We start from the raw sequence: 14,986 nt of genomic DNA on the forward strand, positions 1-14,986 counted from the left end.
TTCTGTCCTCTGTCAGCACAAAATCCTCTTTCCTTGTTGGCAGAATGAGAACTGCATGTAGGCATTGTGCTATTCCTGTATTTTTGAAGGTGGGGTTTGAGTCCTTTCCTCTCCTTGTTTGGATCCAGAGAAAGAGCCTGCACGTGGAGCAACCAGAATATAAGGATGGACCTACGGCCAACGCACTTTGAAGCTAACAGGCGGAAGACTATGTCCTCCGTATGGAAAATCCTTTCAGCGTGGCGACGAAAGATGGCAGACTGCGCAGAACAAGACTCCCACATTCTTGATAGAGTCTGTCATAAGCTTCCCGTCTGTAATACCGCGTAAGCCGATATTAAACAGAGCTAAGTTATTCTTATACTTCTCATGCAATCTTGTGACCGCCATATTGCATGCTGGGGGGGGGATAACACCTTTTTAATTTATAATTATTTAAATTCAGGTTATTAAAACTCCGCAATTGAAAGGAACACATTTCCGGAGAGCTAATGCCTCTTAAGGAAACTCAAGCTAATTATAAGAAGTAATTAGCTGCAAAACCAATTAAGAAGATGGTAAGAATGAAAACCTGCAGCCACTGCGGCCCTCTGGGACTGGAGTTCGGCACCTGTGTGCTAGAGAGTGGTCTGTGATTCTTGAGATCTCGCTGGGCCTCGTGCTTATTGTAATTTGCAGGAATTTTGACCGACTTTTCACATTTTTTTTCACATCGGATTCACATTGGATTATGTTTACTGCTACAGGCAATTCCTTTTGCTTTTTGGGCTCCACATACTTTTCTTTTGTGCATCAGAGCCTTTTTATCCTGTAAAGATTCAATGTTTGCCCTTTAATCTTAGCTGGATTTGTACACTTTTCTTATAATATTTCTTAAGTTGCCTGCACATGAGGGGGTAGCATGTCAATGCCTGATCCTCATGATTGATGGACCCCGTGTGTTATTGTAGGCTACCACAGCTTCCATCTTCCCCCTGATGAGGACATCGACTGTAGCTGCACTGTGAGCAATGCTTTGGGGGCTAACGTCTTTCTTGGCCTTCCACTTGATAGCAACCAATTTCCCTTTTTTTGGTTAGTTCCACGCTACTGGTCCCATCTGGGAGCCTCTTGAACCTGTCACCGTCGATGACATAACTAAGGAATGAGCCCAGGCAAATGTGAGAGAATAATTTAGAGGTAATATAATTTAGATGTAATGTAATACAATTCAAATGTAACAGCATTTTTGTTTGCAGTGTGCACATTGAAATATATGAATTGGTTTAGGAGAAATACTGAGATGGTCAAGTAAATAAAGAATGTACCAGAAGAAAGGTTCATGTAATATACAAAACGTACTGAAGGATGACTAAGACATGACCAAGAAATCAGCAGATGTCCTATAAACACCGAGAATGGACAGTCGTTATATGAAGAAAAGGGTGGTGGCTCAACTCAAAGGAATAAGAAGAACCAGAAAAATAATAAGTTTGACTTTTATTTTACATGTCATTTGGGTAGAACATGATGAACCAACCAGAGTAAATGCATCTATTGATTGACACTGTTATGTACATTCATTTGCTTATAAAACAGACCTCTACACTTTAATATTTTAAACCATTCTGACCGTGCTGTAATAGACGATTAGTGAGAATGCTCCCTCTTCATGAAGTGACATTAAAAGACGTATAGAATGGTTCTTCTCCTGTCTGGTTTCTGATAGATAGATAGATAGATAGATAGATAGATAGATAGATAGATAGATAGATAGATAGATAGATAGATAGATAGATAGATAGATAGATAGATAGATAGATAGATAGAGTGCATCCAGAAAGTATTCACAGCGCTTTTTCCACATTTTGTTATGTTACAGCCTTATTCCAAAATGGATTAAATTAATTTTTTTCCTCAGAATTCTACACACAACACCCCATAATGACAACGTGAAAAAAGTTTGAGATTTTTGCAAATTTATTAAAAATAAAAACATTGAGATAGCACATGTACATAAGTATTCACAGCCTTTGCCATGAAACTCAAAATTGAGCTCAGGTGCATCCTGTTTCCCCTGATCATCCTTGAGATGTTTCTGCAGCTTCATTGGAGTCCACCTGTGGTAAATTCAGTTGACTGGACATGATTTGGAAAGGCACACACCTGTCTATATAAGGTCCCACAGTTGACAGTTCATGTCAGAGCACAAACCAAGCATGAAGTCAAAGGAATTGTCTGTAGACCTCAGAGACAGGATTGTCTTGAGGCACAAATCTGGGGAAGGTTACAGAAACATTTCTGCTGCTTTGAAGGTCCCAATGAGCACAGTGGCCTCCATCATCTTCTTCCTGGAGCTGGCCGGCCATCTAAACTGAGCGATCGTGGGAGAAGGGCCTTAGTCAGGGAGGTGACCAAGAACCCGATGGTCACTCTGTCAGAGCTCCAGAGGTCCTCTGTGGAGAGAGGAGAACCTTCCAGAAGGACAACCATCTCTGCAGCAATCCACCAATCAGGCCTGTATGGTAGAGTGGCCAGACGGAAGCCACTCCTTAGTAAAAGGCACATGGCAGCCCGCCTGGAGTTTGCCAAAAGGCACCTGAAGGACTCTCAGACCACGAGAAAGAAAATTCTCTGGTCTGATGAGACAAAGATTGAACTCTTTGGTGTGAATGCCAGGTGTCACGTTTGGAGGAAACCAGGCACCGCTCATCACCAGGCCAATACCATCCTTACAGTGAAGCATCTGTGGTGGCAGCATCATGCTGTGGGGATGTTTTTCAGCGGCAGGGACTGGGAGACTAGTCAGGATAAAGGGAAAGATGACTGCAGCAATGTACAGAGACATCCTGGATGAAAACCTGCTCCAGAGCGCTCTTGACCTCAGACTGGGGCGACGGTTCATCTTTCAGCAGGACAACGACCCTAAGCACACAGCCAAGATATCAAAGGAGTGGCTTCAGGACAACTCTGTGAATGTCCTTGAATGGCCCAGCCAGAGCCCACACTTGAATCCGATTGAACATCTCTGGAGAGATCTTAAAATGGCTGTGCACCGACGCTTCCCATCCAACCTGATGGAGCTTGAGAGGTGCTGCAAAGAGGAATGGGTGACACTGGCCAAGGATAGGTGTGCCAAGCTTGTGGCATCATATTCAACAAGACTTGAGGCTGTAATTGCTGGCAAAGGTGCATCGACAAAGTATTGAGTGTGAAAAGTCCACGTGAGGGGTGTAAGGGGGGTCCTGCGTTTGTAAAATATGTCCTGTAGTGAAGGGAGAGGCACCCCAATAATGTTCTCTGCTGACTTCACTATCCTTTGCAGGCGCTTGCGGTCGGATATGTTGCAGTTGCCGTACCAGACCGTGATGCAGCTGGTCAGAACACTCTCAATGATGCCTCTGTAGAACATGGTGAGGAAGACTTGCTCACTTCAGTTGCCTCAGGAAGTGTAGTCTCTGCTGGGCTTCATGATTAGTGATGAGGTGTTATGTGTCCACGTAAGTTCCTCAGTTATGTGCACACCTCGCCTTGTAATCGCCTCGATTACTGCAACTCGCAGTATTCTGGGATTAATAAATCCCTGATACACAGGTTACAGTTGGTCCAAAATGCTGCCGCTCACTTTCTGGTTGAGGCAAGAAAGTATGACTCTTATTCTCCAATATTAGCTTCTTTACACTGGCTGCCTGTCAGTTTTCGAATTGATTTTAAAATCTTGCTGCTAGTTTTTAAATCTTTACATGGGCTTGCTCCTGCCTATTTATCTGAATTGTGTGTTTTACATCAGCCATCTAGAGTCCTTAGATCTTCTGGTCAGCTGTCTCTTGTTGTCCCTCGTACCAAGTGTAAAACTAAGGGGGACAGGGCTTTTGCAGCTGTTGCTCCTCACCTGTGGAACTCTTTACCTCATCACATAAAGGAGTCGTCTACAATTGAACTGTTCAAAACAAGATTAAAAACTCATTTCTATTCACTTGCATTCCGTGACCTTCAGTAATACTGATGGTTTCCTCTTTGTGATTATATAACATTACTTCTATTTTATATGTATATAACATTACTTCTATTTATTATGTATTTTATTTTATGTTTTTATATTTTATTTCTATTTATGTTTTATGTTAATCTGTTTTGTTTTTCTTTTATTCTATTATTGTAAAGCACTTTGGCCACAGCATTACTATGTTGTTTTAAATGTACTATATAAATAAATTGACATTGACACACCGAGGATCTTGGTACTCCTAACAGTATCCACATCTAAACCGTTGATGCTGAGTGGGATGTGGGCAGGACGTGATTTTCTGAAGTCCACGATTATCTCTTTTGTCTTGTCGACATTGACAGATAGATTGTTGTCTTCACACCATGCAGACAGCTGGTCCACCTCATCTCTGTATGTGATAATTCACATCTGCTAACCAATGACAGATTAGAAGTGTGGACAATCAAAAGTATTGTTTTGATAAAAAAAACAAGGCCCATTTCATATGATGTAAATGACTTATGAATTACCGTTAGCTAACTTACTATCATCTGCAAGGCTTTCATTTATAAACCCCTAAAAAGCAATGCGACTTTGACCAATAGTCCCTTCCCCATTTATATGTAACCTTAGAGGTTAAGTGCTGTTTTCCTAGCGTATCTTATATATAAATGTCTACGTGTGGAAGTGTGTGTCTGTCTGTCTGTCCGGCCCAGAAGTGAGAGACTACAGCATGAAGCTGAAAGAGCCAGGAAGGCGGCCCTAAGTCAATGAGTCGGAGGAAGAACGAAATACAAGGCCACAGCATAAAGCTGAAAGAAGGCGACTCCATCGCCAAAGTGAGACCGCTGTCACACACGTGTGCTTAGGAGGCAGTCAACAAGCCTGGAGGTGAGCGATGTATTGTCCGACGGGGGGGTTGAATTGTGGTACTGATACCTCTCTCTCTACCTTAACAGAACCAAAAAGGAAAAATAATAACACACAATCACCATCAACAATCCCAACACTCAAAAATGGCTCTGCAACAGTAACTCCTTCAGAATCAACATCACTTCCAACTCCTGCAGATGATGTCACTTTCCGGCTAGTACCGATGATATCACTTCCGGTTCTGCAACAATGACGTCACTTTCCAGCCAGTACCGATGATGTCACTTCCGGTCCCGCAACAATGATGTCACTTTCCGGCCAGCTCACATGACGTTTTTTCCATTGCCAGCTAACCTCATTTCCAGCCACCTCATTTCCTGTAGCCATTTTCTCTGTATAGAAATGATCCTCACAGCACTGTTGGGGTCGAATGTTTGATGTATATTTCAATTCACTTTGACCGATTTTTTGATTCCAGACATTATACAGGGCAAATCCCCAAACCTTTTCAACGTGTTGTTGACCTTAGTTATCACACCACCGAGGAAAGACAGACGAGAGCGAAACTCGCTTAGCCGCTGGTAGACAAGGGGGGCAAGCAAATCTGCAAAACGAAACCGCAGACTCTGCATTTCAATTTTTTTACTGACGATTTAAAGAGTTTCTAGGAGCCCAGGCTTTTTACAGCACGACCTTACACAGCTAGTGTTTTATAATTAAATATCAGGGGCCAAGTAGAGATCTTAGCGTATGTTATACATATAATATTTTATATTCAACCTTGGGGGCTAAACACAATATCTTAGCGTCTCCTTCAGGCCACCTCCCCCTCAAACACAATCTGATAACCTCACTTCTCAAAACACCAACACACTCAATCCATACCTAGTTAACAATTACAGGCCTGTCTATCTTCTTTCCTTTCTTTCCAAAATACTTGAATGTGTTGTTTCTACCCAGGTCTCTTTCTTCTTTGTACAGAATGTATTGCTCGATACCAACCAGTCCAGCTTCAAGAGGCATCATTCGACTGAGACAGCTCTACTGAGTGTGGTTGATCAGCTATGACTGGCTAGAGCTACCAACATCTCATCAGTCCTGATCCTGATAGACCTCCTGCCTTTGACACAGTCAACCATGACATAATTCTTGCCACCCTCTCCGACCTTGGCATCACTGAGACTGCAGATCCTACAGCGTGTCCTGGTGAGGAGACATGCACAGGTGTACCTCAAGGATTGGTGCTGGGTCCTCTCCTCTTCTCTCTGTACACCACCTCGCTGGGTTCCATCATCCAATCCCATGGGTTCTCTTATCAGTGCTATGCTGATGATACACAGCTCTTCCTGTCATTCCCTCCAGAGGACCATACGGTATCAGCTAGAGTCTTATTGATATCTCCACCTGGATGAAGGACCACCACCTACAGCTCAACCTGGTAAAAACCAAGCTTCTTGTGATCCCAGCCACACAGTCTGTTCAACTCCCCATCTCTGTACAGCTTGGCTCACAGTCACTAACACCTGCCAAGTCAGTATGCAGCCTTGGGGTGGTGATTGATGGGCAGCTGTCTTTTTCTGACCACATTTCTGCTGTCTCTCGTTCATGCAGGTTCACTCTGTACAACATCCACAAGCACAGACCTTATATGACAGAGTATGCAGCACAACTTCTGGTCCAGGCTTTGGTCTTGTCACGTGTGGATGACTGCAACTTGCTTCTGGCAGGAGTACCCGCATGTGCTATCACAGATGATCCAGAATGCAGTGGCCCATCTTGTATTTATCCAGCCGAGACGGGCACATGTCACTCCTCTCTTTAGGGCGCTACATTGGCTCCCTGAAGCAGCACACGTTAAGTTCAGATCAGTGATGCTTACCTACAGAGTAGTCAATGGGTCAGCACCTGAGTATATGGAGACACTGGTGAGGTGTTATATGCCTGCTCGCCCACTCAGGTCTGCCAGAGAACAGTGTCTGGTGATGCCACCTCTATGTGGTATCAATCTCAGATCTTGTGTAGTTCCCAGTTACTGGAATGAGCTGCCCACCTCCATGTGAATTGCTGACTCCCTCAACGTGTTTAAGAAGCGATTGATGAGCCATCTGTTCTGTGAATATCTGTCAAATTGATAGGGAGATCACGTTTGCTCTGTGATCTTTTATATTTTTTAATCTGTTGTTAGATCGAGTTTAATCAATTAATCGTTTGTAATCTATGATTGTAAATGTATGAGTTATTATATGTTTTCACTTGTGGTAATCAGCTTTTGTTACCTGTCCAATTACACTTGCTGAACAAATAGGCCCAAGCCTAATGGTACTTGATTATGTTTAACTCTTTTGCTAAGCAAATAAATGTAAATGTTTCAGAATAAAACCTGAAAGGCTAGTCAGCTTAACCCAACATGCATTATGTTTAATTCAAAGCCTAACTTTTAAAGAACACTCGCCAAACACGAATATTCAGGCTGCTAAACTCAGAGGCTGAATTCCAGTGTGTGCCCACAGCTAAAGGGGGTACTGCATCGATGCCGGTTCCGCGCCATGCTCCCGTCTGTCTTCTGGGAGCTCTGAACCCGACACCGTTGGTAATGTCACCGATGAGCTGGACAGTGAGGAAATATATAATCCATTAAAACGAATGAATTGTGGAGGTTAAAAACACAATGAATGATTCCTTTTTAAAACAATGGCCAGAAGCAGTCTTTTAAAAACAAAGCCCGGTGCCTTCTTTTACTGGTGACTCCCCTGCTTCTCCCATCCAGGCTATGCACCAGGGGAGTCACCCTGCATGCAGCTGACCTTCTTCACAGTACTGGTTTGGTGGCCTTTCCGATCCCTGGATCCGGTTCTGCTCACCCAGACCAAGACTTGGGAAGTTTGAAGCCCCAGCGTGAGCGTCCTGGTCGCTGGGGAACCCAAGTTCCCGACTCCCGCTGCAGCAAGCCAACCTTCTCCCGGTCACTCCTTCTGCAAACAAGCGCTCAGCAGGAGCGACCACTACTGTCGGCCCCCAGGTGCCGGTCAAACATCCCACTCGGGCTCGCCTCACCCAGCTGCCTGCAAATCAGCGTGAGCCAGCGCTCGCTCACTCGCTCTCCTGCACCGGCTTTCTCCTTCCTGCTCCCTTCTCCATTAACCTCCCTTCACATTCTTTTTTCCTCTCTCCTTTTTTTTCTTAGCCGCCTAGCGCTTCTATTTATTATGGGGACGTGGATCAGGTGTGGAAATCAGCAGCTCCTGGCATCAATTACGGATGCGGACGACTCCTCACCTGTGCGCTTAAGCGAGGACCGCCCGTATCCCAAATTCACCCGAGAACCTGCTCCTGTCACATCACCACGCCCCTCATTAAGCCGCAAGTGTGGCGATTATTTATTTAAAAAGTGGCCCTGTTGACTTGAGCTGTGGACCCGCTATACCACAGGTACACCTTCACGGCATTAATCACAATGATAGCAGGTGGATTGCCAGCTCTTGAGATGTTTAATATCTGTAAATTTTGCTCTATATTTTCATTATATATTGCTCAAGACAAAACCACAGATGAACTTAAATACGGGGCACTTGCATGGACAGATAACATCAAAAGCAATCCGTTTTCCTGAATTGTACCAATATCAGTACCATCTGTTTGAACTGAGCAGGAATTCAGGAGACGCCTCAAGCTGTATTGATGATTTTATCACCAGTGAAGGGAAAGGCACTGGGACTAAATTGGTTTACAGCTTGGGAATGGCAGACATGCTATGGTTCAAACTGTATCCGATTACTTTACAACCTGTGAACAGAAGGAGATGCCATGGGACTGGAAATTACAGCTTGAGACAGGAGATTGTGACTCAAATAGATTAAAGAGTTTGAGCAAATTCATTCATCATATTGACAGGCAGCCAATCGGAATGTCTAACAATCACTTGTTGTGAAACTCCCTGTAGCATTTCAAAATACATATGACAGACGAAACAAAGAGAACAGAGCGACAGAAAAAGAGAACAGAACGACATCAGAGGAGGGCGACAGCAATGTCAGAAGAGGGTGCCGGCAACTTGTATGCAGCACAACCGGCAAAGTATCTTATGAACAACTTCAAGTGCTAGATCAGCACCGCCCTGCGACATCTTTACTTTTTTGTAAGCTTTTTCTACAGACTACAGTAATCCCTCCTCGATCGCGAGGGTTGCGTTCCAGAACCCCCCCGCGAAAGGTGAAAATCCACGAAGTAGAATCCATATGTTTATATGGTTATTTTTATATTGTCATGCTTGGGTCACAGATTTGCACAGAAACACAGGTGGTTGTAGAGAGACAGGAACGTTATTCAAACACTGCAAACAAACATTTGTCTCTTTTTCAAAAGTTTAAACTGTGCTCCATGACAAGACAGAGATGACAGTTCCGTCTCACAATTAAAAGAATGCAAACATATCTTCCTCTTCAAAGGAGTGCGCGTCAGGAGCACAGAATGTCAGAAAGAGAGAGAAAAGCAAACAAATCAATAGGGCTATTTGGGCTTTTAAGTATGCGAAGCACCACCGGACAAAGCAGCTGCAAGAAAAGGAGTAATGTGAAGGTAGTCTTTCAGCATTTTTTAGAGGAGCGTCCGTATCCTCTAGGCCAGTGTGCGAACAGCCCCTCTGCTCACACCCCCTCCGTCAGGAGCAGAGAATGTCAGAGAGAGTGAGAGAGACAGAGAAAAACAAACAATCAAAAATCAATACGTGCCTTTCGAGCTTTTAAGTATGCGAAGCACCGTGTGGGAAGCATGTCGCTTGACAAAGCAGCTGCACAGAAGAGAGCAACGTGAAGGTAATCTTTCAGCATTTTTAGACGACCGTCCGTATCGTCTAGGGGTGCGAACAGCCCCCCTGCTCACACCCCCTCCCCATCAGGAGCAGAGAATGTCAGAGCGAGAGAGAGAGAAGCAAAAAATCAAAAATCAATAGGTGCTGTTTGATCTTTTAAGTATGCAAAGCACCATGCAGGAAGCATTATCTCTTGACAAAGCAGCCACATGTAAGCCCAGCAAGGAAGGGAGCAATGTGAAGGTAATCTTTCAGCGTTTTCTGAGGAGCGGCCGTATCCTCTAGGGGTGCGAACAGCCCTCGTGCTCACAATATATTTGAGGAGTTTAATTTAATACGTAATACGCGCTCTGGTTGGGTAGCTTCTCAGCCATCTGCCAATAGCGTCCCTTGTATGAAATCAACTGGGCAAACCAACTGAGGAAGCATGTACCAGAAATTAAAAGACCCATTGTCCGCAGAAATCCGCGAACCAGCAAAAAATCTGCGATATATATTTAAATATGCTTACATATAAAATCTGCGATAGAGTGAAGCCGCGAAAGTCGAAGCGTGATATAGCGAGGGATTACTGTATATATATCCAGACTTTACTATCAGTCTTATTTTCTATTATTCCTTGTTCTAGTTGGTATTATTATTCATGTAATAAATACCACGCTGCTTCTTAACTTTCTATGCTTTGTCGTCATGTCTACAGTGATTGAAGTAATAAGATAGATTTCTTTGAGTGCCTGGTGCAGCCAGAGATTTGCCATACGCTCCGTGCTGCGAGGATTATTAAGGCTGAGGATGTGAGCTCCACCAAATAGTAGGAAACAGTATGTAAAGTAAGGCATTCTCTTTGCACGTTCACAACAGCATCAGAATATACGGCGGTGTATTTGAGCCACAGAGAAAAAAAAAAAGTTAGGGATACAATGAAAAGGTGTATTTTGTGATTAAAGTGGAAATTTCAGCTGAAATCTTGTAGTTTATGTTATCATTGAAGCAGACCGTCATAAACGCCATCTTAAAACTGACCCAGTTGTTAATTGTTACGGGACTTCCTCCTGAACTGACAGCAACGGCAAGCAGCAATCGCCATGCAGAACACATTAAATGTATGATATTCCAGCTCTCTGCACATTTACAATCCTTAGATTTATACTTGATATCACTTTCATGGGGCGGCACGGTGGCGCAGTGGTAGCGCTGCTGCCTCGCAGTTAGGAGACCTGGGTTCGCTTCCCGGGTCCACCCTGCATGGAGTTTGTATGTTCCCCCCGTGTCTGTGTGGGTTTCCTCCGGGCGCTCCGGTTTCCTCCCACAGTCCAAGTCCTGCGGTTGGTTGGCACCCTGCCCGGGATTGGTTCCTGCCTTGTGCCCTGTGTTGGCTGGGATTGGCTCCAGCAGACCCCCGTGACCCTGTGTTTGGATTCAGCGGGTTGGAAAATGGATGGATGGATGACTTTCATGATGAAATGCTTTAAACTATGTACAGCATATTACATTTTACAGACAAATCGTTAATTTAAATAATGAATACTTTTAATAATTACACACGGTGGAAGAGCAGTAGCGTTGCTCCCTGCAGTAGGGAGTCACTTCCTTGGTATTCCCTGCCTGGAGTTTGCATGTTTTCCTGGTGACTTTCCACTGTGTGCTCTGGTTTCTTACCAAAGACATGCCGGTTTGGGGATTTGGTGACGCTAAAATGACGCTAGTGTGTGTGTGTGCTTGTATTCACCTTGCGATGAGCTGGTGCCCCGTCTAGGGATTGTTTCTGCCTCGTGCCCGATGCTTGCTGGAATGGGCGCATCCCTGGACTGATGCATGTAATCATTAAACATCCTTTTCAGAGATATTGTGGCAAGGTGTCCTTGGAATTTAATGGATTTTTCAGGCAATTCACAACACAGCGAAACCAAACGTTTTCTCACTGTGATGATATCTCGCACTGCCACTTCGTGGACTCTTCCAGATTTGCGCTCAAGTATTAGCAGTACAATGCTTGCATAGCAGTAGCATCCGCTGGAGCATGCGTTGCGTGACGTATAAACATGGCCTTAAGGTGTGACAGTAGACTAACCCGGTAACGAACCTGATGAGTACACTTACCCCTAGGTAAAGGGTAAGTAGAGGGAAATATCACGATTATGAAGAGAGAAAATTATATCTAGAAGGTTGCTAGTTTGAATTCCCATCACTGCCAAAACAGATCCTACTCTGCTGGGCCCTTGAGCAAGACCTTTAACCTGTAATTGCTCCAGGGGCACTGTACAATGGCTGACCCTGCGCTCTGACCCCAAGAGGTATGCGAAAACTAACAAATTCCTAATACAAGAAATTGTATAAGGTGAAATAAAGAACAAAAAAAAAATGTGTTTGACTGTAAATTTTCGGCTGCTGCCATCTTGAGGAGAAGGTCCATCTGATCCTGAAGAAAAACTGTTCTCACAAGATACAAAGAATTCTTTCTTTTCTATAGACAGAAAATATTAGTGCAGATTTAGATGTCTTTTCCTTATTCCATAGGCTCCAGTTTCCTGAAAATTAATTTTCAGTTTGTTCTTAAATGGGCATAACAGACAGTTAGGGACTGGGGATGATCAGGCTATGTTGGGCACTTAAGCCAGGACATTGGAAAACATCCCACTCTTTACAAAAGATGCCCTTTTATGACCACAGAGAGTCAGGACCTCAGATTAACGTCTCATCTGAATGACAAAATAAACGTATTGATGTAGAATTCCGGGCCCGAGAGCCACTTGGGGTAACATCAAGGAGTTGAAGAAGCAAAGGATAGGACCGACGATCTGTTCTTTAGGCTTCTTGAAATGCTGCTTGTATATCAAATGTATGGTTGTGGCCAAAAGTTTTCAGAATGACACAAATATTAATTTTCACAAAGTTTGCTGCCTGAGTTTTTATAAGAACGTTATGAAGAGTGATCAGATGAATCGCAATTAATGCAAAGTACTTCTTTGCCATGAAAATGAACTTAATCCCAAAAAAACCATTTGCACTGCTTTTGTGAAGAAGGCTTCAGGATGCCCAAGAAAGTCCAGCAAGCACCAGGACTGTCTCCTAAATTTGATTCATGGATCGGGGTCGGGGCACCACCAGTGCAGAATTTGCTCAGGAATGGCAGCAGGCAGGTGTGAGTGAGGAGAAGACTTTTGGAGGATGGCCTGGTGGGTGTCAAGAAGGGCAGCAAAGAAGCCAAGAGAAACATCAGGGACAGACTGAGATTCTGCAAAAGGTACAGGGATTGGACTGCTGAGGACTGCTGGGGTCAAGTCATTTTCTCTGAGGAAATCCCTTTACGATTGTTTGGGGCATCCAGAAAAAAGAGAAGAAAAGGTGAGTGGCGCTACTATCAGTCCTGTGTCATGCCAATAGTAAAGCATCCTGAGACCATTCATGTGTGGGGTTGCTTCTCAGCCAAGGGAGTGCAGGGCTCACTCACAATTTTGCCAGCCATGAATAAAGAATGGGACCAAAACATCCTCCAAGAGCAACTTCTCCCAACCATCCAAGAACAGTTTGATGACCAACAATGAACAATCCAGCATGATGGAGCACCGGGCCGGCCATAAGGCAAAAGTGAGAAGTAAGTGGCTCATGTAACAAAACATTGAAATTTTGGGTCCATGGCCAGGAAACTCCCCAGACCTTAATCCCATTGAGAACTTGTGGTCAATCCTCAAGAGGCGGGTGGAAAAACAAAAACTCACCAATTCTGACAAACTCCAAGCATTGATTATGCAAGAATGGGCTGCCATCAGTCAGGATTGGGTCCAGAAGTTGATTGAGAGCAATGCCAGGGCAAACTGCAGAGGTCTTGAAAAAGAAAGAAGGGCTAACACTGCCAATATTGACTCTGTGCATAACTTAATGTAATTGTCAATAAAAGCTTTTGAAACTTATGAAATGCTTGTAATTCTACTTCAGTATACCAGAGAAACATCTGACAGAAAGATCTAAAAACACTGAAACAGCCAACTTTGTGAAAACCAAATACTTGTGTCATTCTCCAAACTTTTGGCCACCACTGTAAAACTGGGTCCATAATGACAGTCGATTTCCAGTCACGTGTTGAAAGGGGCAGCTACCAGATGCTGTGTCACTGTTCATCCAGAAAGACATCCTCCAGTTTGAGCAAAACAAGATGGGGTTAGTAAAGGATGGTGTAACACTCTTATGTTTCTCTGTACCTTGCACTTCAGAGCCGGGCAGCCACTTCCACAAACTGCATGTGATTCTTTTTCCATCAAATGAAAGCTCAGTGGATTTTACACGTGTTTTGTAAACGTGAAGGGACATTATTTAAATCAATATTCACAGAATTGCGAGCTTCTGATGGCAGATGCTGAATCAAAAGCAGCTTGGCACAATCTTCCACATTGTTCCATCCAGTATCATCAGATTGTCCCATCAAAACATCTTGGACTTTCATCATATGCAGAAAATACTAAATAACTTTACAACATTTAAATCCTGATTATTTTTCTTCAGCATCATTGCCAGCTGCTTTGCTTTTCTCTACCTTCTGGTCATCTGACCATAGCATATGTCATCAAATTGGTCAATAGTTTTAACCATTTTAACCCCTAAAGAATGACAAACTAGTATTCTTCTATAACTTATTTTTTCTTTAACTACTTGTAAAGTTGTTGTTAGACTTCTGTATTAGGATCCAGCCCTCCGATTTAATTTCAATTATATTGTGCTCACGTATTTAGTATTTCTTATTCACACAAATCTATAGACCCTCTCCTGCCTTTTCCACAATTTCTCATCATAAAAGATGTAACCCATCCAGCATTAAAGTAGCATCTAAAATAAAACGTTTACGCCAGTTCTCCGCAGTTCCCAATATGTCACAGTACCTGAAGTTGCTGTTACTTGCCATGAGACGTCAAGGTTCTTTGAACTTAAAATGCGATCAAAACATTCCTTGTTCTGTGCAAATTAAATCCTTTCTATCCAGTGCCGGTGGTAGGTTATTTTGAGCCCTAGCCAAGCTCATTAGTGTGCCAACTGACTATTTGGTAGGTAACCCATGCAGCTGTGCCCTTGGCGAATGTCTAATTCGTCTTAATGGAGGCGTCATCCCTATTTCTTTCTTACGTTTATGCTCACTTCAGATCTTTGAACTTTCCATCCCCGGATGGGCTACTTCTGTAATAAAATGTAATGGAGGTCCTTAAGTGGTAGTGAGTACAGCTAAGTACAGGATCATTTAATACAGTATATCCCACTTTACGTTCCCAGATGTTGTAGATGTAAGATAGCCTTCAGTTCCTCCACACTCACCCTGTGACATCTCTCAAGTGTCGCAGCTCTTCTGAAAG

This window comes from Erpetoichthys calabaricus, chromosome 1 (assembly GCF_900747795.2).
Source record: "Erpetoichthys calabaricus chromosome 1, fErpCal1.3, whole genome shotgun sequence".
NCBI classification, from domain to species: Eukaryota; Metazoa; Chordata; class Cladistia; order Polypteriformes; family Polypteridae; genus Erpetoichthys; species Erpetoichthys calabaricus.